The 26,740-nt window shown below is 58.4% G+C and overlaps 1 protein-coding gene across 4 annotated transcripts in view; it reads left to right on the top strand.

The window, feature by feature from the left end:
- The window catches only part of GLI2 (GLI family zinc finger 2), a 250,116-nt gene that overhangs the window by 30,373 nt on the left and 193,003 nt on the right, over nt 1-26,740 (top strand). For 2 of the 4 annotated variants that reach the window (XM_046659498.1, XM_046659501.1), the window contains one exon: nt 5,929-6,019. The exons of the other annotated variants lie outside the window; for them this stretch is intronic. The gene's annotated coding sequence lies outside the window, so the exon portion shown is untranslated. The remainder of the gene's footprint in view (nt 1-5,928; nt 6,020-26,740) is intronic. 4 annotated transcript variants of the gene reach the window in all.

Raw genomic sequence — 26,740 nt, forward strand, 5'->3', positions numbered from 1 at the left:
CCCCAAGTTCAATTTGGTGCCCACAGGCTTCCAGAGCACCTCATGCTTCTCTCTACTGCTGTGTTTCCCCTTTGGCCTTGTTGTCTCTCTCCATGTGCCGTGAGCTCCTGGAGGGCCAGGTCCGTGTGGCTTGCCCCTTGTGTCCCGAGCAGTGTTTCCAGGCACACAGTAGGTGCTCAGTAAATGCGAAATGGATGAATGAGTGGTAGAGGGAGCCAAACCAGAGGAGCCAAATACGGCAGTAGGGCCAAGGCAGCCGTGGGAACCAGCGGTGGGGGAGAAGGCAGATGTTGCAAGAGTGAGGAACAGAGAGGTGCCAAGGGAGAGGGCCTTGGATGGCCTTGGGGCCTTGGTGGGGTGTGCGGGGCTGGCTGGGCAGTGGGCCTTAGTACCTGCCTGCCCATCAGCACAGGGAGGTGGTGCCTAACCTTTGCCCTCGCCCATGCAGTTGGGGAAAGCTCGGAGCTGTCTCCCTCCAGTAGGGCCAGTCTGTGGCCCAGGCTGTAGGGAAGCAGATTCTGCAGGACAAGACGGGGCCTCTGGGGCGGGCAGAGCTCTGGCCCCAGTAAAGTCAGGGCGGAGGTGGGAGGAAGGTCCTCAGGTGTCTTTGAGACGCTGACCCCTTTGTCTTTGAAGCCTGCTGCCTGGTTTCCTTTTGGCGTGTGCCAGCGTGGGCCCGAGGAGACACGGGGAGTGAGAGGGGAGATGTGGATGTGGGGAGAGTGTTCAGAATGTAAAAAGCAGCAGGAGAACACTCCTGGAATCCAGACAGCATTTGTCACAGCCATCACGCCTCTTTTCCAAACAAAAGTTCCTCTGTGGACGGGTCTCAGGCGTCCGGGACTCTCGCCCAGCTCCTCTCCCGCGTGGCCGCTGGGTGTTTCCTTACATCGTGCCGCGGAGGGTTCAGAGGTTCACTGGGGCAAGGCTGGCCTGGCATGAGCTCTTCCTTCTGTTCCTCAGCACGTCTGGAGCGGCTGACCCTTCCTGACCCCGTAGCCTTCAGTCCAGCTGTGGCGCCTCGGTCTGGACACATCAGTCTCTCCAGGAGACACGGCGGGCAGTGCGTCACTTCCCAACCCCCGGGCAGTGTGAGGGGCGGCCAGCAGGTCCTCGCACGCCCCAGCCCACCTGACGGGGAGGCAGAGGGCCTCACGCCCTTGGCCTCTGACCCCAGCCCTCTCCCCTGGGGAGGAATGTGGTTCCTGGAGCGTCTCCCAGCCAATCTAGAGAGGATTCAGGGAGGAGTCCTAGGGTGGGAGGGCATGATGGAGGTTGCTCTCTGTAGAGAAGAGACCGTGGCCAGAAGGGACCATACCTCAGGAATGGGGGAGAAAGTTCCTTCCACTGTAGTGTGAAGTTCTCTGTTCCTCGTAAGTATGAGAAAGCCAGGGAGGTGGTGAGGACTGTGGAGGAGCATTTCTGTGCTCAGACTGGCCTGATGGGATCCTGGCTCTGCTCTTTAAGACGTTTGTGCCTCAGTTTCTGCACCTGTAAAATGGGGATGTTATAGTGCTTGCCTGCAGGGTGATTTTTATGAGTCACTTAGATAACGTGACATGACAGAGTTGGCATCTAAAAAACCAATGGCCATCATCGTTATATTCTATGGATAGATTCTAAAAAGTTCCAGTGAAATTGCTGGGCTGGTTCTGGAGGCTTTGCTCACGGGAATCGCTGTGTGGGGTCTGTTCCCAGGCTGCAGTGTCCCTGGGTGCGAGCGTTCATTTGTCCATGAGAAGGTGGTGGAGGTGGAGGAGGCCGGGTGGGACTCGGCCTTCGCACTCAGGCCAGGCCTCACCGTAGGAGTGGGGGCAGCTGGCTTGGAGCCTCTTCACCTGTCTAGCGGGTACAATCAGGGGGCTTTGCAAGAATGAGATGCAGAAATGGCTGAAAGGCCTGACAGACAGATGCAGGCTCTAATAAAGGGTTGCTGCACTTTTCCTTTCCTCTGTAGGGTGTGCTGGGCTTGCCCACCTGCCCAGAAGCGGCCCTGGGCTCTGGAGCTGCTTCCCTGCCTGGAGCGCGTGCCCTGGGCTCTGGAGCTGCTTCCTTGCCTGGAGCAGGTGCCCTGGGCTCTGGAGCTGCTTCCCCGCCTGGAGCTCATGCCCTAGGCTCTGGAGCTGCTTCCCTGCGGGGGAGCGGGCAGGCCCGGCTGCTTTGGAGCAGATTTCCTCCTGCAGCACTGCTTGGGGCCCCTGAGGAGGTCGCGGGGCACGGTGGGCTCAGAGCTCTTCCAAGGTAGAGCAGAGTGTGAGGCCAGGGCCTCGGTGCACCGAGCAGGCGTGGGGCGCACAGGGGAGACTCTCGCCCGCGCCGCACCACCGTCTGGCGCCGGAGGCCGAGCACGTTCAGTGGGGATGTTTTTATCCTCCATCGGCCTCTAAGGAGCCAGCCCCCCTCTCCCCGTCTGCTGCTGGTGAGAGGGTCAAACAATTATGGGTCTCCTCATTTCCAAACCAACTGGGAAATTAAGTCGCATCTCCATCAGAGCACTATTAGTAATTTTCAAGAAAGAAGTAATTGAAAGAAACTTTTTAATACCCTCACCAAATTGGCATGGGGCATGGGAACCACACGGGCTTCTCCCCACCTCCCCCCCGGCCCCCCCCCCCCCCCCCCTACCGTCTTCTCTCCAGCAGACCCCACCTGGCCCGGCTGCCTGGCCTGGGTCACTGGGTCCCGCTCGGGCTCCACCACCGGCTCCTGCTCGCGAGCTGCCTGACCCTCCAGTGCTGCTCCACTCGGTACCTCTTGTTCTTCACCTGGAAACAGAGGTGGTCCAGTTCCCCTTCACCTGGCTGTCGGGAGGTGTGAGGGAGGTGACACCCAGGAACTGCTGGGCCCTGTGTCAGGCGTGTCAAAGGGCTCAATGACTGGTGGCCGCGCTTCTCCTGGTGATGCTGGCACCACCGTCAACCGTCACTGCCACTACCTCCGTCATGCTGCTGGGTGCTGCTCAGGGCTCAGTCCATGCCCATTGTGGCACTCCTGGGACCCAGATCCACCAGGCACTTCTCTAAACTCCTTTACTCCCGTCTCAACCACGTATTTGGCGTTTCTTTATGAAAAGCTGTGGCGTCACTTGTGGTGGGATAATATTACTAATGCTCAGGCCTTCACTGAGCGTTGGCTCTGTGCTCAGCCCTCCCATGCATCATTCTACCAGTGCCACACAGCTGCCTATCCCCACTTACAAGGAAGACCCTGCAGCTCCGAGAAGCGAAGGGACTGGCAGAGCCAGGGCTCTGGGCAGGCCCACTGAGTGTGGCTCCAGGGACCCCCGTGGGGCTCCGGGTGCTGACGTTGGGCCTGTTTAACTGCATGTGACGTGATGGGCTTTCCGGCTGCTGGAGGGTGGAGCCCACAGAACCCGCTGCTTCAGACGGGCTCCATCTACGCAGGGACTTGTGGGACAAGTCCTCCGCTGCCTTTGGGGTCAGGCCGACCAGGTTGCTTAGCTGTGTGACACAGACTCTCTGGTCCCTCTGCACCTGTTTCCTCACAAGGAATGGAGGTCTTGTTCCTGCCTCATGGGCTTGTCATGAAGATGAAATAACAGTAGCCGCTTGAATCATGCCTGGACCTCGAGAGCGTTCTGAGTGGCTAGGATCAGGAGAGCTGAGAGGAAAACCCAGGGCTCTGCCTCATCCCCGCAAGGGTGGGGTCCCCCGTCCCTGGGCGGATCTGCCAGCCCCTTCTCCGCCTGCCACCTGAGGCTAGATGAGCTCATTCCTTGCACCACGCCCCCAGAGCCCCTCCCCAGGCCTGGGGCAGTGCTGCCTGGACCTTGGGGCCTGGGTCTGCCTGCCCACAGCAGCCTCCCACATGCCTGTGGGGCCCAGCGGGGTGCATCCTCCCTATGTCCCTATGGCTGTGTCCCCATCCCGCCCCCCCCCCCCCCCCCCCCACACATTAGGACACGCTTGTCTCGGGGGGGGGGGGTCTCAGGAGAAGTCAGCCAGGAACATTTGACAAATGGGTAATGTACTTGGGGGAGCTACACGGGGGTCCCCCATTCTTTTTGCTGTTCATTCATTCGGTCAGAAAATTGGAAGGCTTCTCCGAGGCTGGTGGGCCTTATTCCTGTGGCTTCTCAGTGATGAGGAGACATACGAGGGTTCCTCATTGGGAAATGACCCAATAGCACAGCAATCTGTGACAGGAAGTAGCTCTCCCCTCCCGCAGAGGCCACCTCCTGCCCCCAGGGTCCACTCTGACTTCGGAGCCCCCCTCAGCACCGCAGCTTGGTGTCTGGCGCTGGCGCCCACAGCTAGTGTTGGTTGAATGAATGGGCGCATCCATAGATGGAGGAATGGAGGGAAATCAGGAGCGGCTCCTGGGCCTTGGGCATGCGCTCAGCCCTGGGGGCTTCTGCAGCCACGGGGGCAAGAGCCAGCAGACCCTCGCTCGACAGCGAGCCCACGGCCAGTGCTGGGCCGCCAGCACTGCCTGAGTCCAGTGGGTTCTCTCTGCTGCAGAGTGAAAGGTTCCAGGGCTCCCGATTCTGGGGCCTAGTGGCACCCCTATAAACTCAGGGCCATGTGCGTTTAGCCTGTTCTCTGGGAAGTTGTCTGAACGAAGCTCCTGACCCTGACCCTGGAGACCTGGCCCAGCCCTCCCAGTGCTGGGGGATCGTCCCTGCCTGTCTGGGGACAGTTCAACACCAGGTTTGGCTGCTGCCAAGGCAGATGTAAACCACGTGGATGCTGAGATCTGGTGCTCGCCTCCCGGGAAATTATTGCCCTGAGTTATAGAAGGAACTCAGAGACTTGGCCCTGTGATGCTCCTGTGTACGGGTGCACGCGAGCATGTGCGTGTGTGTGCTGCTAGGTGAGTGTGTGCCTGTTTGGTGTGCATGTTATGTGTCACTGTATTTGTGAATGTAGGAGTGTGTCTATGTTACTGTGTGTGTGTGCATGCATTTGTTTGTGAGTGCATTTCTGATTATGCACGGGTTTTGAGTGCGCGGCCTTGCCTGTTTGGGAGTGTATGCCTGATTGTGCATGGGATTTGAGTATGTGGGTCTTCCTGTTTGGGAGTGTATGTCTGATCGTGCACGGGTTTTGAGTGTGTGAGTCTTCCTGTTTGGGAGTGTGTGTCTGACTGAGCATGGGTTTTGAGTGTGTGAGAATGTGTGGAGGTTTGAGTGCACACACACAGCTTCTGTAAGTCCACATGGCTGACCAGTGGGTGCCCATGTCTCCTGTCCATTCCCTTTGGCCCTGCAGAGGGAGGGGGCTGCCTGGAGCATGCTGGTTTGAAACCAGCTTGGCCAGGGCTCCTGCTGGGTCTTAGAGACCTGGGAGGGTGGGGTGCCCAGGACTTGGCTGGAAGCCCTGAGAGCCTGGCCTTTGATATTTGATCTGTGGCCCATGATGGCGCTTTGTTGGTGGGAGGGAGCATCGAGGGTGTCTGTGAATCGCTGGGACCCTGAACGCATGGTTGGGCAGGCCCCTTTCTTCCCCTGGTCAGGAGGCTCTACCACACAAAGTGGAGGTGAAAACATCTCACCATGCCTTTCCAACTCAAGCAGGCTCCGTTCCCCAGGCTGCAGCCCCTGATGGTCCGACTTGAGGTACCACTCATGCTGTATTCTGGTTGGTGCCAAATTCGCATAGAGTACACTCTTTGGTACCTGCTGGAATTGTGCAACTTGGTGGCCCCATCTGAAGCTTCCTGACTCTCCACTTCAATGTTCCCAGCCCCCTGGACCAAACACTCACGTCCTCTGTGCTTGCTAATACTGGCTTACTGTTGGCCTGTCCGCCTGCCGCTCACACCCTCCTCCTCTCCAGGCCCTTGACTGGCCAGCTTCTCCTGCTGGAATGCCTCCCCTGCCCTGTCACCTTCCATTCCATGATCCACCTCTGGGCCCCCTGGGCACGGCTCCAGTGTTGGTGACCGTTTACCTGTCTGTCTTTCCAGCTGGACCAGGGGCGCACTGAGGGTGGTGAACAGCCCTTCTCTGGGTCCTGGCTTGTGCCTGGTACAGACATGAAGGCCTCCAGGAGTGTTGGTGAGTGACCGAGTGGCACTGGGGAGGGCTCCGCATTTGGAACATCAGTGCTGGAGGATGGCCACGTGCTCTCCGCTTCCTGATGGGCAGGCGATCTGAGGCAGGAATGATACGTGGAGGGGCCTGGGTGCGAAGTCTGGCCTGCCCCTCTCCTGCTCTGTGGTCTTGGGCAAGCTGGGATCCTGTTTCCTCGGCTTGAAAACGGGGCTAGGAGCCCTCAGTGTTGTGTGGCTCAGGAAGGGTCACCGATGGGCCGTGCTCAGCAGTGTGCCGGGTGCACGGTGGGCGTTCTCTAATAATAATAATAATCGCAGTAGTAATAATCAGGGCTCAGCCATCGGTGCTGACTCCACCTGCCTGACAGGCTGCTGGGACTAGATGGAAAGAGGCCTCCTAGTAAGCCCACCATCCTGTCCACACCCCTTACACTCCCACCTGCTGAGTCTGAGTTAATCTTTGGAGCCCAGACCCTGGTTTGTCATGCTTCTCTGCCCTGCATGCCCAGGCCCCGAGCCCACCAGGAGTCCTCGTGCTGCCTGGCCACATATGGCTCCATGGCAGCGAATCAGAGAGAGTCTTTTGGAAAGCATGCCCGAGTGAACACACAGGGCAGCCGTCCAGTCCTGACACGGGGGGCTGCTGCTGGGCTCTGCGTGAGTCCTGCTCCTCAAGGTCGTCAGCCTCTCCATGTGCGCTCGCGCGAGGAGGCGGGCTGGACCGCAGGGTGGTGGCTGGCAGCCTCGGGCCAGCACTCAGGCGGGTGCCTGGTCCTCCACTGCCCTTCCCTGCATCCGTGGGCCAATCCGCGAAGGTTTAGGGGTGCCTCCTGTGTTCCGTGTCTGCTGGACTCAGGCGATAGAGCCACACGGTGGGACAGCGCTGGACTTGGGGCTGACTCTTGCTTTGCCTGTCACCAGCTCTGTGACCTTAGGCAAATGGCTCCATATTTCTGAGCCTGAGCTTCCAGGTTTGTAAAATGACCAGGTGAGGCTGGCTGGTTTCCAAGGGCCCTTCCTTCCAGCCTAGCGTCCTGTGAGTCTAAGGGGTAAATCGGGGGCCTGTCCCTTTCTCAGAGACATTTGCATTCTCCTTGAGAAGACAGGACATGTGCTGCCCGAAGCACAGGCCCTGGAAGAGTGGGTTGGATGAGTGTAGCTCAGACTGCTGCTATAGTTGGGGGCCATGAGTCCTTGGGCAGGTGCCCGGGCCGTCTTGGGGGACCTTCTGCCCATCCCAACGGTAAGCTGCCTGATGCAGACCTTCTGTGCATTCAGCTGCTCCGCCAGGCGCTGAGTCTTCTTCCTTCCAGAAGGCTGCTGGGCTTGCCGGCCCGGCATCCTCAAAGTTACAGGGAGGGAGGAAGCTGGCGTAGGAGTGCGCCGTGTGGCCCTGCCCTCTCTGTCCCCATCACATCCCCGAGGAGGACCTCCACGTTGCTTGCAGACTTCACTCTCATATTTTATGTCTCCAGTGCTTGGATTTCTGTACCTGTCTCCTGCCTGGTGTCCCTGCTGCCCGGCCACCCTCGTCTCTGCTCTTGTCTCCAGAGTGATCCGTGTCACATGTGGCCATGCCACACCCTTGCTTACATGCTGTGTGGCCCACATGCTCAGATGGAGGGTGGGTCTGTCTCCCGTGCCAGGGCGGCTTGATTGGGAGAGGCTGTCTGACGTCCTGCGTGAGAAGGACCCCGAGGGCCGCTGGGGAGAAGTGCCGTGATGATTAGCAGTGTCCGCCATAGATCAGGAGAGGTGTTGGCGCTCTTGGTCTCGTGCAAACCTTGGTACAGGATAGTGTTCATGCCTCTGGTAACGCCCACGGCCTCCCTCCTTTGGGGAGCCTTCCCTTCCTCTCTCCACTCCTTCCCCAGCTCCCAGAGACTCAGGTCCTGTTCTACAATTCATTACTGTCGCCTTGTCCTTTGCTTCCACGAAGCAAAGCCTTCTGAGAGTCCGGGCCACATTCACTTTGTCATCCACAGGGGCTGGTCGGGCACTGAGCACCTAGCATACATTCAGTAAATGACAGAGTGAATGTTTTACTGGAAACAGTTCATTCTGAGTCCCCAGGAACACCCATGTGGCCAGTTCCAGGCTGAGCCATAGGAAGGAGCCGTGTGGGGCCCATGAGGCCTGGCCTCAGGCTCCCAGGCTCCCAGCTCCAGGTACCCACCACCTGCCACATGGTGGGGAGGGGAGATCACTATCTGCTGCCATGGAAAATGGTGCAGAGTCTGTTTTTAATAATTATAAACAAACCATGCACAAAGTATTAATGTGGAAAGTTCAGGAAAGTATAAATGAAGATGGAAAAAGGCCATCAACAATGCCATTCATTATCCAGCAACAACTAGTGGCAACAGGGACATCTCCTTCCAGGACCCCTCCTCCAGGATGCCACCTTGGTTAAGATATCCAGCTGCATTTGCCACTGTGCATCCTGGATTTTTTCACTTGATATTTTAACAGAACCCCTTCCCATGTTATTAAATAAGTCTGTAAATGTTATTTTCAGTGATGAATGTTCCATCATTTGGACAAGCTGTGATTAGTTAACCATTCTTTTGGGCCATTTGGAGTTGTTCTCAGTATTTTGGAGTTCTGCACTTTTCTGTGACTTTTCTGTGGGGTCTCTCTGGGGGGTAGGGAAATGTAAGTGGAACAAATGGGTCAGAGTGGGAATGCTCTTCAGACCTGGAGAAAGTTTTTATGCTACTTTTGGGGAAAAGGTGTGAGAGAGATGGTCTCAGAGTGTAGACCTGTGGAGTCAGTTACTGAGTTAGGACGTCAGCGTGCCTGATGGCAGGCGATGCTCTGAGACTCTGCTTTTCTGGAAAGGACAGGCACAGCCTGCAGCTTGAGTAGGGAGGGATCCAGCATTCTGTGTGGCATCCTGTCACCTGTGGTGACAGCTTAGGCAGCCTGGGTGGATGCGGCATGTCAGATGGGAAAGCCCTCTGTGTGTCTCGCCAGGCTGCTCAGGGTGAGGCACTGACACGTTCCTGTCCACTGCTCGTGGATGCCATGCCAGCCCCCCACGGCTGTCTGCCACCATACTCACCCCTGGCAGGATGCCCTCCGTGCCAGGCGGGGTGTGGTTGGTGCCACAGAGAGCTGATAAACACCACTTGTCCACTGTGCGGCCTCCAGGAGCCCCTGATGCGTGCGTCTGCCTTCAGGGGTCTCCCAGTTGGCATGCGGTGGGGGAAGTGGCCGCATTGACAGCACTGCCTGTGCAGGGGCCGTAAACACTGTGTTGCGGGTGGCACAGCTTCCAGGCGCAAAACAGAGCATCCGCCTTTGTGAAGGAGGAGATGAGTTTTTACGGGGTGTCGGAGGCCCGTTAGGGGTGTGCTGGGGCTGGGCTCCTGACCAGGGGCGCTTCGCCCTCCTTCCTTCCTGGCCTCCTCCTTTCCCTGCGACCCTTCCTCCTATCTCCCACCACTGTTCGCTTACAAGCGTCCTAATTTTGAGGAGAGGCGGCAGCCTCGTCAGTACAATCTGATGATTTGAAGAGCATCATAAGCTCCTTTGACATCGGGCATGGGTGGAGGGCTCCCCTGCTGTCTGCCCAGATCCTAACCCTGGGCCAGCCTGTGCCAGGCCCTCAGACACATCTGAGAGAGAGGCGTGAAAGATGCATTGCTGAGAAATCCGGCAGCCGTTGTGTGCTTTTGAGGTAAAGACCGTACTTCCTTTTTTTTAATAACTGCTTTATTGAGGTATAGTTCACATACCATCAAATTCGCCCTCTTACAATGTACACTTCAGTGATTTTTAGAATATTCACAAAGTTGAACAACCATCACCACTATCTAATTTCAGAACATTTTTATCACCCTAAAAAGAAACCCTGTACCCAGTTAGCAGCTAGTCCCCATCCCTTGGCAATCACTAACCTACTTTCTAAGATGACACCTTTTAGTGTGTGTTTATTTGCAGAAATTCCTAGATGAGAGGTCAAATATTGATAGCCCTTAGATTAGGCCTATACTGTGTTTTGAAACTCATGAAACTTGAAATAAAATCCCCATCCCTGACTCTGTTGAGAGTCCAGCACACCGGCCCTCATCCTTGCATGGGAAGAGCCAGCCAGACAGGAGCAGAGGCTGCCTGCTTTCCACCGTGGGCCTGCGCGTTCCAGTTTGCCACAGTCTTCACCACTCTCTATTGCCTCTGGCCTGGGCTGCTCCCCTGTGTGACCCTGTAGGCGTGGGAATTAGCAGTGCTTGCCCTAGATCTCTGCCTCCTCTAGCAGATGGCACACTGTCAGCTATTTCCTGACCTTTGCACCCTAGATTCTGTTCTGTTATGTGGCCCACTGCTCACGTCAGGGCTCCCGTGAGAGTTCACCCAACTCTTGCCAGGCGTAAAATCTGTTTTCCCAAGAGCAGGTCTGTGTGGGATGTCAAGGAACTAACCTCCATGCCCAATTCTGAGCGTGGAAATGCTGTCCATGCCTAGACCGGCATATGTCAGGGCCTAGCTGTCCTGCTCTCTTCCCCGCCTGCCACCTGCCCTCCCCTTCCGTGACACGGCTTCCACTCCTTGCTGATCCAAGCTTTGTGTAGACATGAGCCCGCTTGGCCTCTCGAGCCGTTTAACCTGCTGTGATTGAAGCTGTGGCAATTAAATTTTAATTGAGATGCACGCCGCTTAGGCAGACACAAGACAGCTACCGCTATTGCTAATTAATTTTCTTCAGAAATGACAACGTTTAATAATTATGCTCCGTGACGCTTGTGTTATTTATATACTTTACCTCTTCTGGTGCCGTTTGGTGGTCTCCATTCAGACGTAGCGGGTGGTATTCTCACGCTTGCCCAGCGCGATGGCTGCAGGTGTGAGCAGACGCTCACGCTCCATGAGTGGGCAAGAGCACCTTCATGGTGCTGGAGGTGTGGTGTCTGCCTTGGGGAGTGGGGGCACCTTGCTGCCTGTGCCCTCTCATCCAAATGCCCAGGGCTTCTCTGGCTAGGAGTTCTGATCCTCTGAGGCAGGAGAGCAAAGCCATAGAGAGCCTGGGATCTGAGTAGCTGTAGACTTGGGTTGTAAGTGTGAATTTGGGCCAGTCGCCCCAGCTTCCTCCCCTTAAACTGGGAGACCCTCGGGGAGACTGTGGGAATGGCCAGATCACAGATGGGATGCTGGCCCGGAGCTGGCCCAGGGGACCGGCTGCAGCTGGGCTGAGGCAGAGGCATGCCAGCACATGGAATAGCAGACCTGACCCTTCTCCTAAACTCCTGTCACCCAGTGTTCCATGGCCCTTGGCCCTTGGACCCTGGGCCTTTATGTTCTCGCCCAGGCAGGTCCAAATCCTCTCTTTGGCTCAGCTCTGCTTGGGGCTAGGACTGTCCTCTCAGCCAGACAGCGCCCCAGCAGGCCCTCTGAGATGGGGACTGCACCCGGTGCTGGTTTTCCAGCGATGGCAGCTCCTGAACCCAGGCCACCTCCGTCAGGTGCCCAGTCAGGTGGGGGAGAAGGCACTGGCATTGAGCACCTGCTGGGCTCTAGTTTGACACATAGCAACACATTGAATCTTCCCAGTGCAGGTTATGTTATGCTCAATTTCCAGAAGAGGGAAACTGAGGCTCCTAGAGGCTGGGTTACACAGCTTATAAGAGGTACTGTTGACTTGGGAATCCAGTTCTGGCTGACTCCTTCCACTGTGTCACCTTTTCAGGGGAGGTCTGGTGGGGACTGAGAGGCCTGCAGCCTCAGGCCCTGGGGAGGGGCTGGATGGGGTCAGGACCCCGTGTTGTTGAGAAGGTCGGACAGGTGCATGGGAGTGGGGGTCAAGGTTTCTGGAACCTAGGGCTCTGGTCCAGGACGGTCTCTGGTGGTGGGTCATGGAGATGTTGGTGAAAGGTGGGGCCTCACTTCTAGGAAACATCTGTGGGCCGTGTGCATGTTTGTGTCCCAGTTATGGGGCTCCCCCACTGCCTCTCGAGGCACCTGCTGTGCTGGGATGTTGGCCATGCTCTGTGCCCCTTTTTGGGGAGAGAGAGAAGCCCTGGTGCACCTGTGGCTGTGTGCTGTGGGCTCATCTGACACAGGATGGATGGTGATGAGGCCTCAGGGATTTGGGATGGGTGGTCAGGCGCCACAAGGCAGCTCTAGACCCCAACCTACCTTTCATTTCCTTGTCTTCCCTCCTACCCTGGGTCCTGCATATGCTGTGAAGGGAGGGCCGGGGCTGGGAGTATGTGATGAGTTTTGGTATGGTCCTGCTGTGCAGCATTGGGAAAGTATCTTCTCCTCTCTGGGTTTCAGGTCCTCATCTGTAAGAGAAGGGGTTGGGCTAGAGGCTCCACAGGTCCATTTTAGTTGGGAAATACTAGGTTGTGAGCTGGCAGTGTGATGTTGAAGACAGAGGGGGGTCGTGAGGCCTGATGAAGGAGTTGTGAACCGAGGTGCATTCTAGAATGGGAGAGAGACTGCATTCACTCCTTCAGAAAATCTGAAGGAGACCTCCTCTGGGAGCCCACCCAGCCATGGGGTCTGTGCTGAGGGTTCAGAAGTGACCAATGCAGTCCCAGCCCCAGGTTGCCATTCTGGGAAGGTGGGTCCCCTGTCAGGGTACCAGGTGTGTGCTGGAGGCCTGGCTCTGCCTCCTGGCCTCCCAGGGAAGACAGACAAGAGTAGGGAGTGCCCTGGCCCACCCACTGGCCCCAGTGGGTCTGGTGGCTGGAACAGGCAGGTTCCCAGCATTCCCAGCAGACTCCTGGCCCTCCTTAGGCCCTGGGCCTGCTCCCTGGCCCTAGACATGCTTGCATGGGGCGGGGGTGGCATCTGGTGGGGGTTGGGCACAGCCAGTGAATCTTGGGCGGAAGCTGGGTCCTGCGGATGGGAGGGTAGGCTACAGGGGGCCTGGCCAAGACCCCGGCCTCTGATCCCCAGTCTAGCCTACCTCTGTGTGAGCAGGAAGCTGTGAGTTCCAAGGAAATGGTGGGGTGTGGGGGCTGCAGAGCCTGGGGCTGAGGCGGGTGGAGGCATCTTGGCAGATGTTCTCCCCAAAGGGGCCAGAAGCGTTCGTGGGGGCGTGAGGGAAGGGGCCAACCGGTGGGGGCCAGCCTGTGTGTGGGTGGGGCTGGGGACCCAGGGGACTGCCTCTTCTGCCCCTGAGCCAGGGCCTCTCCCACCCGGAAACCCCCTCTTCTCCCAGCCAGGAAGCTTCTTGCCCCTGAGGGGCCTTACCCCACCTCCGCCTCCACCCCGGCAGTGAGCAGAAGCTCTGTCGGCAGAGAGGGACCGTGGTGTCCAGCACCGGAGCCGTGCTGTCAGGGGTGTGTGTGTGAGTGCATGTGTGCGAGTGCAGATGAGTGTGTGGCTTTATGAGCATGTGAGTGTGTGTCAGTGATAGTGTGAGTGTGTGGTGTAAGTGTGTGTGAGTGAAGTGGGAGTTTCTGAGTATGTGTGAGGGAGGGGGTTGTAGGCCTGGGTGCTGGAAGGAGGGAGGGAGGGCAGGTGCTCTCTGCCCCACAGGGTATCTCTGGAGCGTGGGCTTGGGACAGGCCTGGTGGGGGGCCCTGGGACCTGCAGACCTGCGCCTGCATAGCCTGGGGTTGGGGGCAGGCGGGGAGCTTGGCAACAGCTGGAGAGAGAACTTGGTGTTCTTGGCAGATGGTTCCTTCAGGTGGACGCCCTGTTCGGAGGCAGTGGCGAGTGTGGGGTGTCTGAGCTCAGCAGGAACAGGGTGGTGACAGTAGAGACTCTTGGGGTGTAGAAGCTGCTGGGGGTCGTGGGGCAGGCAGCTCTCCCGGGCAGGGCCGGGCCAGGGCAGGTGTGAGCTGGAGGCCTCGGCCGTTGGGTCAGCGTGGTGCTGATGCTGTGGGACTGGACGGGTTCGGAGGAGGGATGGTGGCCAGGTGCCTGCCGACCGCGCTGCCCGGACCCTGGCCTCAAGTTTCTCCTCCCGTGGCTGTGGCTGTGAGCCGCACCTTCCCTGTTGAGAGACGAGATCCTCCGAGGGCCGGCTTGGCCCCGGCTGGCGCGGGTGCTGGGCCTCCTCCTGCTGTCACGGGGCGCCCGTTTCTTGGGCAGCTCTTGGGTTTCCTGGCCATTCCTTGGTCTCTCAGAAGCATCTCGTGGGCAGCTCCTCACACTCTCCCACCATCTGGTACTCAGGCTGCTCCTTTCGTCGTCGGGATTCCGTCTCTGCCGCACGTGCCATTGCCCACACAGCTGGAGAAAGTAATTTGGGGAGCCAGGCGGGCTGTGTGCCCTGTTCCCCCGGGCAGGGGACACAGGGCCGGGCCGAGCCCTGGGCTCTGTGGTGCCTCAGGAGGGCAGTGACAGGGCGGTGAACAGTGGGGTCTGTGTGCTCTGCTACTCCTGGGGCATCTGAGGGGCAGGCGATGGGAGCTCAGGTCGTACACGTGGCCGGTGCGGGAGGTTGCCTCAGGACCTGTGTTTAGTGGGTGTGTCGCAGGCAGGGGGGCATGGCCAGGGGCCTTCCACGTAGGCCAGGTGAGATGCTGGAGAGCTGGCACCCCTCGCCATGCAAACCCAGGGCCTCTGGCCTGCTCGTCCTGCTCTTCGGGGCTGTGACAGGGAAGCCGCCAGGTAGGGGTAGAAACACCAGAAGTTTTGTAGACTGTGCTCCTGGTTGTGCCTGGAAGTATTGGGTTGAACTAGAGGCAGGGCGGAGCCCTGGGGGCAGCCTGCAATGAGCTTGGGCACCTGGGCCACCAGCCCTGCCTGAGGGACGGGATGGAGGATGCTTCAGGGGAAATGGAAGGTGGAAAATCTGGGTTCAGAGGCCCCAGTGTGGCTGTCCCGGGAGCCAGGCTCTCAGGGCAGTGCATGGCCCAGGGAAGAACAGAAACTCCCCTCCCTGTACTCCCCACCCATGTCCATCCATGTCCCCCCCAGAGAATAAAGACCAAGGTGCTGTCCACTGTGCGCAGTCATATGCCAGTGCTGCACTGAGTACTTATGTGCACTGGATGTGTAAGGTATGTACTGACAGACAGACGGACACATCTCTACCCGATGAAGCCAGCACAGTTATCATTTCATTTTACAAATCAGCTCAGACAGTTGAGCAGTTTCTCAAGGTCCCCTCTGGAAAGGCCAGCGGGTCTCATTGCCTCCCAAGACAAGCTACGACCCATAAAATCCTCCTGGCCGTGGGTCTTGCACAGGAGTGTGTGTGAGACCCCGGCCAGCACTGGCCAGGGGGCCCAGGCCCTCCTGCAGCCAGTCCCTGGCTTCCCAGGCCCCTGCGGTCAGCCTCAAAACCTGCAGGCACTGAGCATGCTGGTGCTTGGAAGAAAAGTCCCACAGGGTCTGAACCCCTGCCTTGGAGAAGCAGTTAGGACACACCAGCCTGGACACTGCCCGGGAGATCTGGGGCCACTGTCAGGAGGGTCCAGACCCAATGTGTCTCCCACCCTCCCTGCCTAGCAAGAGGATTTAGACCCTTGTGGTTCAAGACTAGGCATGGTGGACATTTACTGAGGGCTTTCTGGGTGCTACACACAGGTCTGTGTTCCAACTCACCCTTTACGGGGGGGGAACTGATGGACAAGATAAGTCGACTTTCGAAGGGCACACAGCAAATAAGGGCAGGGCGGGGGTTCTACTCTGAGGCAGCCTGGTCCTAAGCCTTGCTCCTGACTGCCGTGCCCTCCTGCCTCCCCACGCTGGGACCTGCCGCCTCACGCTCCGTTCTTCTTTCCAAACCCAGCCGCGTGCAGGTCTGTGCTGTCTCGGGTCAGAGAGTATGTGTGTGTGAGAGCGTGTGTTTGAGTGTGTGTGTGTCTGTGTGTCTCTGTGTGTGTCTTGGGTGTGTTTGTGTTTGGGCAAGTGGGAATGAAAACAACACATACATCTTTTCCAGCCCAGTAGACATCACTGCATGGTGAAGGAATGTGGGTTCAGCAAAACATTTTTTTCTTCATAGTACGTAAACACCTTGGGGTTTCTCAGTTCTCAGAAAGGCATCTATTACTCAGGTCTTACTTAGCAGTTATCACGAAAAAGGAGGCCTGGTGTGAACACACACACACACTCCCTTTAGCAGCCAGAAAGCAGACCCTCCTGGAATTCAGATGAGGCAGATGGGTGGACACCAAAGTCTTAATTGCTGAGCTCTGGCTAGGAGGGTGGAGGCCACGCCAGCCCCATGCCATCTTCCATTCCTTCTTTCTGAGAAGCTGAGACAGCCATCCCCACTGACAGGCACGGTCCTGGCTGTCTAGCCCATTGCCGGATGGGAAAGAGGGAAGGGAGGGAGAGGGGAGGGGAGAGAGAGAGAGAAAGAGAGAGAGAGAGAGAGAGAAAGGAATGAAACAAGGGAAGAGAGAGAAGGGAGGGGGAAAGAGAGAGACAGACAGACAGACGACAGATGGAGGCAGAACCTGTGGAGTCTTCACAGGGCAGTGGGGTGCCTGCCGCGCACTCTGCTTCCCCAGCTGGAGAGGGAGCTTCCAGCGGGCAGGGGGCGTGGGATCTGCGGGGGAGGCTGAGTGGGGAGCCCGGGTGCCCTGCGGAGTAGATGGCATCGCTGTCAATTACAGACAGGAACTGCAGCTTGGACAGGGTGAGTCTCCTGCCAGGGTCCCCCAGCTGGTTAGTGGCAGTGCGGGGCCTAGGAGCCTCATCCGCCTGACTCTGGCCAAGCCGTCCCCTCTCAGTAGGAGGACGCTGTTCCCTTGGTCCAGGCACCCGTGGCCCTCTCTGATGGGCCCTCTCAGCTGAGCCTCTTCCATATACTCTGGGTGGCAGCAGCCTGAGTATCAGTGACTTGCCCTTCCTTCGACAGGAGTGACAATGATAGTGACACTTGCTGGTGGACCTGCCCTCCAGCCGCCCTCACAGCTGCATACCTCCTGCAGGGTTTAGAAACTGTAAGGTCAAGGCCTTGGCTCAGCAGAAGTAAAGTGTAGGAGCTTGTGGGGGACCCAAGGGCCATCTGGGATATGCCATTGGTTTGCCAAGTGTCCAGGAGCATTTGTGTCATGATGCCAAGGCTTGCTGTGTAAATCACCTTGATCTTATCACCCCTCTGCTCAAAAGCCTTCAATGGCTCCCCAGTCCCTTCACTATAAATCCCAGACTTCCTGGCCTGGCACATGCTCCCCCTCCCTGTAGCCTGGTCCCTGGCTGACTGGGCCCTGCCCTCTCTGTGCTCCTGCTCTCCAGCTGTCCCCTGCCACCTGCACTTCTCAGCACCCCGTCTCACCTTTCCCAACTGCTGCCAGGCGGTCTTGCTGTGAGTGCCCTGTGCGCAGGCTCCAGGGGTCCTTTCTGTCCCCAGGGCCCGGCCCACAGTCCTGGAGATGTGCCAGGGCCAGAGCCGGCAGCCGGGCCTTGGCTCCCTGCTGGTTCTTCCTCAGTGCCACTGCTGGGAGCTGCGCCCATGGGCTGAGGGGTCCAGCTCCACTAGACCTTGCCTCTCGGGTTCCCCGGTTTCCATGGGCTGCCATCAGCACCGGCTCCATCTCCCCACACCTTCCCTGCCGCCACGCTCCTTCCCTTCTCTCGGTGCCTCGGTTCCAGCGTGTAAAGCTCGTGGGGCCTGGAGGCCATCCTGTCTGACACGCACATCCTGGAGATGTGGAAACGGGCCCGGAGAGGGATGTGGCTTCTCTGAGCAGTTCAGGGCAGAGCCCGGTTCCCCGTCTCCCAGGGAAGCCCGGTGTCAAGCTTTCTGGAGGGTTTTCTCACCTGTTTCTGGGCAATGTTACAGTCTCAGGAGGCCAGTGTGGTAACCCTCACCCTACCTCTGCCCATGGCTGCCAGGCTGTCGGCTGACCACAGCTATGACGTCCCCATCTGTCCTGGGGCCTGGAGCTGGATCACCGTCTGCCCGGAGCCCCTGAGTCCTGAGGAGCTTTGACTTTTCACTCACACAGTTCTCACAGCCTCCGTTGGCCCTCGGCAGAAGCCTCTCTCTGCCACGGTTTCCTCGTCTGGAAAAGGAGACACTCGCTGTGCCTGCTTCTGGGGCTGTTGGGAGGATGAGATGGGAAGAGCCAAGTGCCCAGCAGAGGCCAGGCCTGCAGCTGCTGCCGCTGGCCGTCCTCCAGCCTCCCTGCCATCCCTGAGGGTCAGCCTGCTGAGTGGGGAGGAGTGTGGTAAGTGACCTCTGAGGAGGTGGGTGTCACGACTCCTGACGAGGACAGGGCAGGGGCTTTGGCGCCAAACCTGACCACACTGGCCCTGGCTCTGTGACCCTGGGCAGTTTACTGTCAGCCTCTCTGAGCCTCAGTTTCCTGGTCTGTAAAACGGGATCATCAGAGTGCCATCCTTGTGGGAGGTCGAAGTGAGGGGACATGTGAGGGACCCCTGTAAGAGAAGGGGCTCAGTCGGTGTGGATACCCCACCTCGGTTTTCCTCTGGGTATCTCAAAGCTGTCAGCATTTTAACAAAGCCTCTTGGAACCAGAAAAACAGAGCTCAGACAGAGAACCTCTTAACGGTGGGATTTCAGACCCGGGTGGGCGGGAGCCGCCGGGAGTTGCGGAAGGGGGGCGCCTGTTGGACGGAGCACTCACGCTTGCGTGGGAGGCTTGGGTTTGAGTGTGACGTCACTTCAGGCATGTTGCTGGGTCTTTCTGAGCGCAGTTTCTTCCCTGTGCGGTGGGATAAGGGTACCCGCCTTGCAGGTGCCCCCTGGCTGTGGATGGATGGGCACCGGGATGCTGGTGGCAAGAACAACGCGCTCAGTTTTGTTGTTGAGGGCCCTCCTTTCTCCCTTAGTGATTCTGTCATCCCATGGGGAGTGGGAGTGCAGTCCCCAAATGCATTATCCTTCTTGGCCTCCCCTCATTGGGTTCGGGAGAGGCATACCCAGTCCCCTTTGAGGAAGGAAGCACGGGATTTGTTTGTATCAGCTCCTGCCCTCTCTTCCCTGAACCCTCTCCACTCTGCCTTTGCCGAATCCTCTGCTTCTGTTCTAGCCCCTTCCACCTCAGAGAATGTGTCCATTCTTTCTCCTGGAAACGAGGAGGAGGTGCTGGGGGACGATGGGCAGGGGTCCCGAGGGTCCACCTCCACCTCGGAGGGGCTCGGCACAGGCCCTGCCTAACCTGGCCGTGCTCCAGGCGTCCTGGGGCCTCGGTCGCAGGCAAGGATGGTTCGATGGCACTGGCTCTGGTGTCTGGGTGAACAAAAGGAGAAATAAAGCAGCTCGCACAATTCTCGGCTTTTAAACATTTTCTTTGGGGACGACTGGAGGGAGCCTTTGGGAGAGGGGAGATGTAGAGGGAGTTGCTATCTCTTTGTGTTCTGGGGAGACTGAGACTTTAAAAGCTTCTTCAAAATATTTTTGATAAATTCGACTTATTGCTCCCCAAGATTTGGGGCCAGCCTGGGGCAAGGTCTCTGAGTCACAGCCTCCTCAGGAGGAATCCTTCAGCCGTCCCTCTGGAGGGAATCCTGGCCTCCGAAGGGGAGGGTCCTCGCTTCTGATGGGGAACCAGGCACCCTGGTGGAAGCTGGACCCCATGGGGTGTGGAAAGTGATCAGACCCCCAGGCTGCATCTGTGCTGCCTCGCTTCTCCCAGTCCTGGTTTCTGCTCTGTCAAGAGGGAGGTGGGGACAGTTCCGAGTGACATTGTAGGCAGTGAAGCTTGCCCTGGTGGACGCCGAAGGGTGAGTCCTCTCTGCAGGCGGAGGACCCAGGCGGGCAGACCCGCCTCCTCTGGCCTGCTGGGGTCGGGGCTCTGGAAGCAGCAGCCCCCTCATTCTGAGGCCCGGGGGTCTGCCCCTGGAACTGGCCGAGGACACAGTCACCTTCTGAGATTTCTCCCACACCCTTTTCCTTCATGGTCAGAAGTAAGGTTTGGTTTGTAGTTTCTCCTATTATTTTCTCTACAGTCATTCATAAAGAGCATTTTAATGGAAAAAACTGTATAAACTTTACATTAAAGAACATTGTCAAAAACCCAGCATCACCCCAAATCCAATCATCCTAACACAAGATTTTTTTCCTATAAATTGTCCGCCCCTTGTATATGTGGTTCGTTCTCCTAGTTGCATTTGTAGCCTGCGTCCCCCCTGGTTTTATTTTCACCCACCCTGTGAGCTCAAACACCTCTATTTCCATGTCTCTACAACAGTGACTCACGATAGTTGCATACTGCTCCCTTGTGCTGCTGTAAGACCGATGTATTCAAAACGTTCCCCTCCTGTTGGCGTGGAGGTTGCTGCCCGGGTTTTGCGAGTGTGGTAACCCTGAGGGAACAGCTGGCGCGTCCCTTATCTGTGACTGTCGGCGAGGCGGGCCCGGGCCCTAGCGGGTGTCTTCCTGCAGGGGTGGATTCCCAGCTGTCCCGGGGATGGCTGGAGTTCTGCTCCCCGGCAGATTCTAAAGCCAGACACCACTGAGCAGGCGCCTTTGGTTTAAGTCCTTCTGTGTGTGAGGGTGTGCGCTAGATGTTTTGTGGTTGTGAACTCATTCATAACAATCCTGCAACATCGAATTCCTAACTCCATTTTCCATCGAGAGATTCTGAGGGGAGGGGAAGCTGGGTCCACTTGCCCACAGTTTCCAGCAAGAGGCTGACCCAGACTTCGGATCCAGTGCTTCATTGCATTGCCTCGCTGATAGCATAAGGTAGTGAGCTCCCCATCCCTTGGGCGTATTCAAGCCGAGGTTAGATGATGGAAGTGTCTAGAATACTCTAGAGAGGGTTTCTCAACCTTGGCGTCGTAGACATCTTGGCTGGATAATTATCTGTCATGGGGGCTGTCCTGGTCATTGTAGGATGTCTAGCAGCATCCCTGGCCTCTAGCCCCTTGCTACTAGTAGCTCACTTTGGAAACAATAAAAAAAAGTCTCTAGATGTTGCCAAATGTCCCCTGGGGGGCAGATTCACCCCGAATTGAGAACAGTGCTGTAGGGGATTCCTGAGCCGTCCGGGAGGCTAGCTGCTGCATCTCTGAGGATCTCTGGGACCCCCACGAGGCTCCCTGCCTGGCAGGACCCGTTGGCACACTGTGTCCCCATCAATGGGTAGGTGATTGGAGGGCCCAGGCCTGGCGCCATCATGGAAGGAGTCATGGGCTCCAGGCTAAGGGGGAGGCCTGGCTGTCTATTCCACGTGCAGACCCAGAGTTGGGGGACACAGTCTCACAATCATCAGACGTGCCCCAGGGTGGGGAGCCTTGCTCCCACTAATGACTGCGGTGACATCCTGTGACCAAGGGGCACCTCAACTGAGGACCCCCTCTGTGGCTTCTTGCCAGTCTGGAGGACACCCCTCATTTGGGGAAGTCCCGTGTGTCCCCCTGGCCTCTCACATAGGCTGGGGACATCCTTGAGTGTCTTCCCTGGGACAGTCCTGGGTGGGGGGCCCGGAAGCTGAGCCCTCTCCCTGCCCGCCCCCTGGCGGCACCCTGACGGACAGATTAGGCCGTGGTGGTGGCTGGACAGGACTTGGGCCTTAAAGAGCGCCCTCGTTTCCTCCTGGAAGCCTTCAGAAGGCCCAGAACAGAGGGGCCAGTCGAGTGTGCCTGGAGAGCTGCCTCGGCAGGAGGGCGAACCGAGCAGCATGCACTCCAAAGCCAGTCAATGTTGCGGATGGCGCCTGCCAGGACCGCGGCAGTGCAGGGACGAGCAGAGGGACCGGCTCCTTCTTATCAGAGGGTGTGGGCTGGCAGAGCCAAGGACAGCGTCCGCAAAACGGGGCAAGGCTTTTGGCACCCCGTCCCCATAGCATCTCCCCTTCCTCCTTCTCCCTGTCTTGTTTGTGCCCCCTCTGCTTAGAGAAATGAACTTTTTGTATGACAACCACTTAAGGCCTGACAGTATTCCAGGGCAGTTTGCATTTTAGTAGGCTGTTCTTGAAAACTAAAAAGCTTCAAAGAAGTGACTCTCTAATGGTAGAAGTTCAGGTAGCGAGTAGGAGTGACTGTCTTTCTTAGCCTGTGAGTTCTAACATCTGGCACCTTCTAAGATTCAAGCAACCAGCTAGGCTGCATCTTTCAGCCAGGGTCCCCGGGGTCAGTTAAGTAACCATGACTAGCTGTCTACTGTGTGGCAGCCCCTAGTGGACGTGGTGTGGGGGATGGTTAGGAGACACCTGACTTCAGTGCCCTGGGTTCACGCGGGTGGCTCTCACTTGTGGCACATTTGTGGGACACTGACTGTGTGCCAGGGGCTGGGAATGAAGGTCGAACAGCCCAGCCACCCAGGGGAGCAGATGGTTAACAGAAAGTTGAGACTTCTCCCCGAGCACTGTGCGTGGCCTGCCCAGGGGAACGTGGGGACCTGCAGGAACACGGTGCCGGGGTCCCCAGCATCCTGGGGAAGGTGTCACCGGCCTTAGCCGTAGAGGTATAAAGTGGAGTTAATCGGGCAGGGGTGGGGGGACGGGTGTTTTGAGTGGAAGAGCGTGGGGGCAGAGGCCTGACGGGCAGTGGCTGGGGGCACAGGCTTCTGGAAGCATCCCCTGGAAATGGTGGGAGTTGGTGGGAAGGAGGCCGAGGAGGCAGGGGTGGCTGAGGTCTTGGGGGTTTCTTGTGCCCAGATGTGGAGGTGAGACGTTTTCCACAGACACTGGGAGCCACCTGGGCGGGTGCTCACCCGTCGCTGGACACTGTCCTTCAGGACTCAGAGCCGCTGGGCCTCTCGCTCACCCTGCCTCCTGCTTGCTGCCCAGACACTGCTCTCCACCTGCTGTGCTCTCTCCACCCTCTGTGGTCCCCTCTGCTTTAACAAACCATTCTGGACCTGACATGTCCTCCCTTTGAAAATGTTTATCTACCCCTTCCTCCAGGAAGCCTTCCCTGACCTCCCTCGGGCTAGCCAAGGCCCGCTGCAGCCCCCTGAGCTTCTCTCTCTCTAGGAAGCTTATTCTGGGTTGTTGCTGTCTGTTTCCCTTGATGACTGTGCCCCCCCTTGGCTTGAGCGCTCTGGGAGAGCAGGACTGTGTTTAACTCACCTCGGTAGTCGAGGTTGCAGCCCCAGGCTTGGCACTCAGTAGGCCCTTGGGAAATGTGTGCCACCTGAGTGAAGAGTCTCACTCCTGTCCTGAGTCAGGGAGCCCCTCCACCTCCCTGGCCTCCTGGGGCGGGCAGGTGCTCAGGCTGCAGGTGACCTTCACAGGGCTGCGGTCATGTCAGGTCACCAGGCCTGGGGCCCCAGATGCCTGGTTTAGGCTGGGATGCGGGCCTGCCCAGAGACAGGAGAGCATGAGAGGGCGTCTGGGCTCCTGGGCATGTAGGAGGAAGAGTGAGGCCGAGGAGAGGCTGGGTGGGCTGAGCCGAGGCTCACTGGGGGGTATCACTTAGCAGGCAGGCTTGGGGTGCCCTCCTCCCGCCTCACGCACAGATACCAGCTGAAGGCAGGACACTCCTGTTGGCTTCACTTGCCAGGGTGGTGCTGGCTGCTGGTTGCTGGCAGAGTCCGGGGAAAGCTGGTGCCTGAGCCTGGCAGAGGCACAGACGGAAGAGCTGGGTGCAGGCGTCACCGGGGAGGCGTGGGGAGGGCCGTGGCTGGGCAAGTCAGAGCAGGGCGCTGCACAGACCGAACTGGGAGATGCCAGGCCACCCACTGGCCTCCTTCTCCCCAGAGCCTGAGAGGCAGACCAGCTGCCCCAGGCCTGTAGCCGGCCTTCCCCCCTGCCCTGCTCCCTGCTCCCTGCCCCGGGCCCAGCACCATCGTGGAGGGGTGACCTCAGTCCTTGGAGATTGCTGGTGCTCAGTTTACAGTTGCTGATTCAGGCATGCAGGTGGCAGGTGGCTTGGGTTTGTTTGCTTGCATCTTGTCTGTGCTCCCTACATGCCGAAATTCCTGTTTCCACCCAACTGTGGCATGACAGGCACTCCCTGGGGGTCCAGACTACCCATCTCACTGGTGGGGCACTGAGCCCAGAGATGAAGAGACACTTACCCAGAGTTGCATAGCGTGTCAGGGTATATTCAGGGCTGAGGGTGTGATGTGCTAAGACCCGCTCAGACCAGCTGGCTGAGGCATAAAGAGGTAGGGAGCTTGAGGACAGCCCCTTTGCCTCCTTGGCAAGGGACTGCCCTCTAGCTGAGCTGCCTGGACAGGGGACTGGACCAGATGACCTCTGGAGGCCTTTCTTGGTGCCAGACTCCGGGATCAGAGGGAGACGACCGAAGGGTTAGAAAGATGTGGTTTTGGCCTGGGGGTGGCTCCTTGAGAAGCATCCTCATAGTTTCCGGGGGCTTCAGCAGGGCTGAAGCAGAGAAGTCAAGCCGAGGTTCTGTCCCCGTTGTGCTGGCTCACCCCATCCTGGAGCCCATCCCGGAGCCTGAGGGGCAGCAGTAGGGTAGGAGCCTCCTCTCACCACAGCCAGCTCAGAGCGTCCTCCACTGCCTGGGTGGGGTCCAGGACTGCCCAGCCCCTCCGCAGGAGCGCCTCTGTGACTTGTGTCACTTCCTCCAGGATGTCTGAAGAGGCGGGATTTGTCCTGGGTCTGCAGACCTCCCTCCCTGGCCTGGGCAAAGCCCTGGGTCTCTGATCCTCTTGAGGCTGCGGTTTGGGTGACTACTGGAACGATGTGGGAAAGCCACCTGCACCGTCCCTCTGACCCCAAAATGCCACTCTCCAGCCTGCCGTTCCACTGGGAGAAAACAGCCCCTTGGCATAATGGCTCAAAGAGCACCTTTTAAGCAACAAGCACTGGAGTTTTTACTTATCCTGATGACGGCGTGTGCCTCTAGCACAGTAGGTGCTCAGCGATTTGCAGACCCGAGTGCTGCTGTGCATAGCCAAGTCTGTTTTAAGGAAAGAGGTGTGTTCATATGCCACTGGCAGCTTTGCCCTGAAGACCGTCTTCATGGCGGTACTGGCAGATTCTGCCTGGGGCAGACAGTACCAGTGGATTGCAGCATCTCCCCGGCCTAAGAGACAGCTTCTGCTCGCCCCGCCACCTCCAGACTTCCAGTGCATCCCAGGGGACACCCTGACCTTGTGGGGATTGAGGCCTGAGGGGGCCTAAGGGGAGAGAAGCATTTGCAGGCTGAGTCGGTCATCAAACGCTGACTGAGCCTGCATTTGGGGCAGGCCTAAAGGGGAGCAGGCAAGTAAACTGTACTGAAGCTACAGTGACATGGGGGCCTGACCTCAGGGCTGAGACAGGTCCGAGCCCCTGTCCTGCCTGGTGTCGGGGTCGGTGTGGGGCTGGCAGGGAGGGCTTTGGGGAAGCAGCATTACTGGCGGAGGGAGCAGTGGGACCAGAGTTGGAGGGTGTGAAACGGCATGATGGGCGGGAACTGGGGTCAGCCTGGGATGGACGTGAGCCTGCAGGGGCAAGTGGGTGTCGGGCCTTATCCTGTGGGGTCCTGCCTTCCAATTCTTTTCCCCTCTCAGAGCCTCCATCTGGGGGTTTCTGCTCTCAGGGGTGCTCTGTCCTTGCCCCGCCCCCAGTCTTGGATTTGGGGCACTTGCAGGGCCTGGGGCCCACAGTCCCGTGTGCCTGGCTGTCTTGGGCCTGCCCTCGGAGACTGCCTGGAGCCTGCTCCCGCACAGTCTGCCCTGTTTTCCCTCCTTGGGCGCAGGCGGGGCTTGATTTCCTCCAGCTACAGCCTCGGCTTTGGCCGCACACAATGCAGCTGTGAAAACATCTGGGGCTGCCCCTCACACAACACAGTGGGCCCTTGTCCCCTTCCTGGCCCCCGGACTGGGCAGGGCCCTGCTGGCGGGGCTGTGGGGCTTCGGGGCGCCCCGGCCCTCGGGCCCTCCCCAGACGAAGGTGACAGACCATGGGTGTTTGCAATCCAGCAGGACGGCATGTTACAAAACGGGGCCCCGTGAACGCCAGGGGCACGGGCACGGGGATGGGGCGAGGGGAGAGGGGGTGCCCGGCTGCCCGGCCAGTCTCAGACAGGCCTCCAATTGGCTCCCTTGCACTGCCTCCCTGGCTGGGCCAGCTCACTGGCTGCAGCGATGATAAGGCGGTGACTGTCTGAGCCGGGGCGCTCGTGGGTGCCGGGGCCGTGCTGTTAATCCGCATCATGCGGGAGGTGCTACTGTCATCCCCATTTGACAGACGAGGAAGCTGAGGCTCAGGGAGAAGTTGGTCCTTGTCCACAGCTCTCCGTGCAGCTGGGATGCTGATGTGGGCCTTCTTTCTGCAGCGTCTGGGCTCTGGTCCTCCCTCTGATGTGCTCCCTCTGACGTGTGCAGGAGGGTGGGAGAGATTCAGAAGCAGCCTGGGAGGGTTCGTGGACTCTGGGTGGCAGGGCACTGGGTAGGCTCCCTGGTGTTAAAGTATGGCTTCCTTGGGTAGAGCAGAGAGGAAAGAATGTTTTGGGCAGGAAAGCATGGGCATGCAAAGGCAGTGTGGATGGATCTGGCCTGGTGTTTTCAGGGAATAAACCGGAGAACACGTGAATGGAAATTGCGATGCCCTCTGAAGTGTCAGTCAGCCCCAGCTCTACCCACACCCTCCGGCAAAAAATGCGCCTGCCCAGCGGCAGGCCCCCGGACACCATTATCTGAGGCTGGCTGTACAGGAGGGGCCGTACGTCCCATCAGGGCCTCCCTGGCTTGTTCCGACCCGGCAAGTCAGTGAATGAGGGCTCCTTGTCTGTTTTCCCGCACACCAGCAAGCCCAGGGGCTGGGCAAGTTAGGGAGCTTTCCTTCTTGGGAAAGTACTTTCAAGGGGTGATCAAGAAGCAGGTGCACCTGCTAGAGAGTGATTTTTGTGTGCCGCCCACCCCTGGCCACAGCGCCCCCCGCCTTCTGGGCTCTGGTCCGAAGCTCCTGGAAGCAGCTGGCATGGTGGGAGCCAGGCCAGCT

Source organism: Equus quagga, chromosome 4, assembly GCF_021613505.1.
Source record: "Equus quagga isolate Etosha38 chromosome 4, UCLA_HA_Equagga_1.0, whole genome shotgun sequence".
Classification (NCBI taxonomy): Eukaryota; Metazoa; Chordata; class Mammalia; order Perissodactyla; family Equidae; genus Equus; species Equus quagga.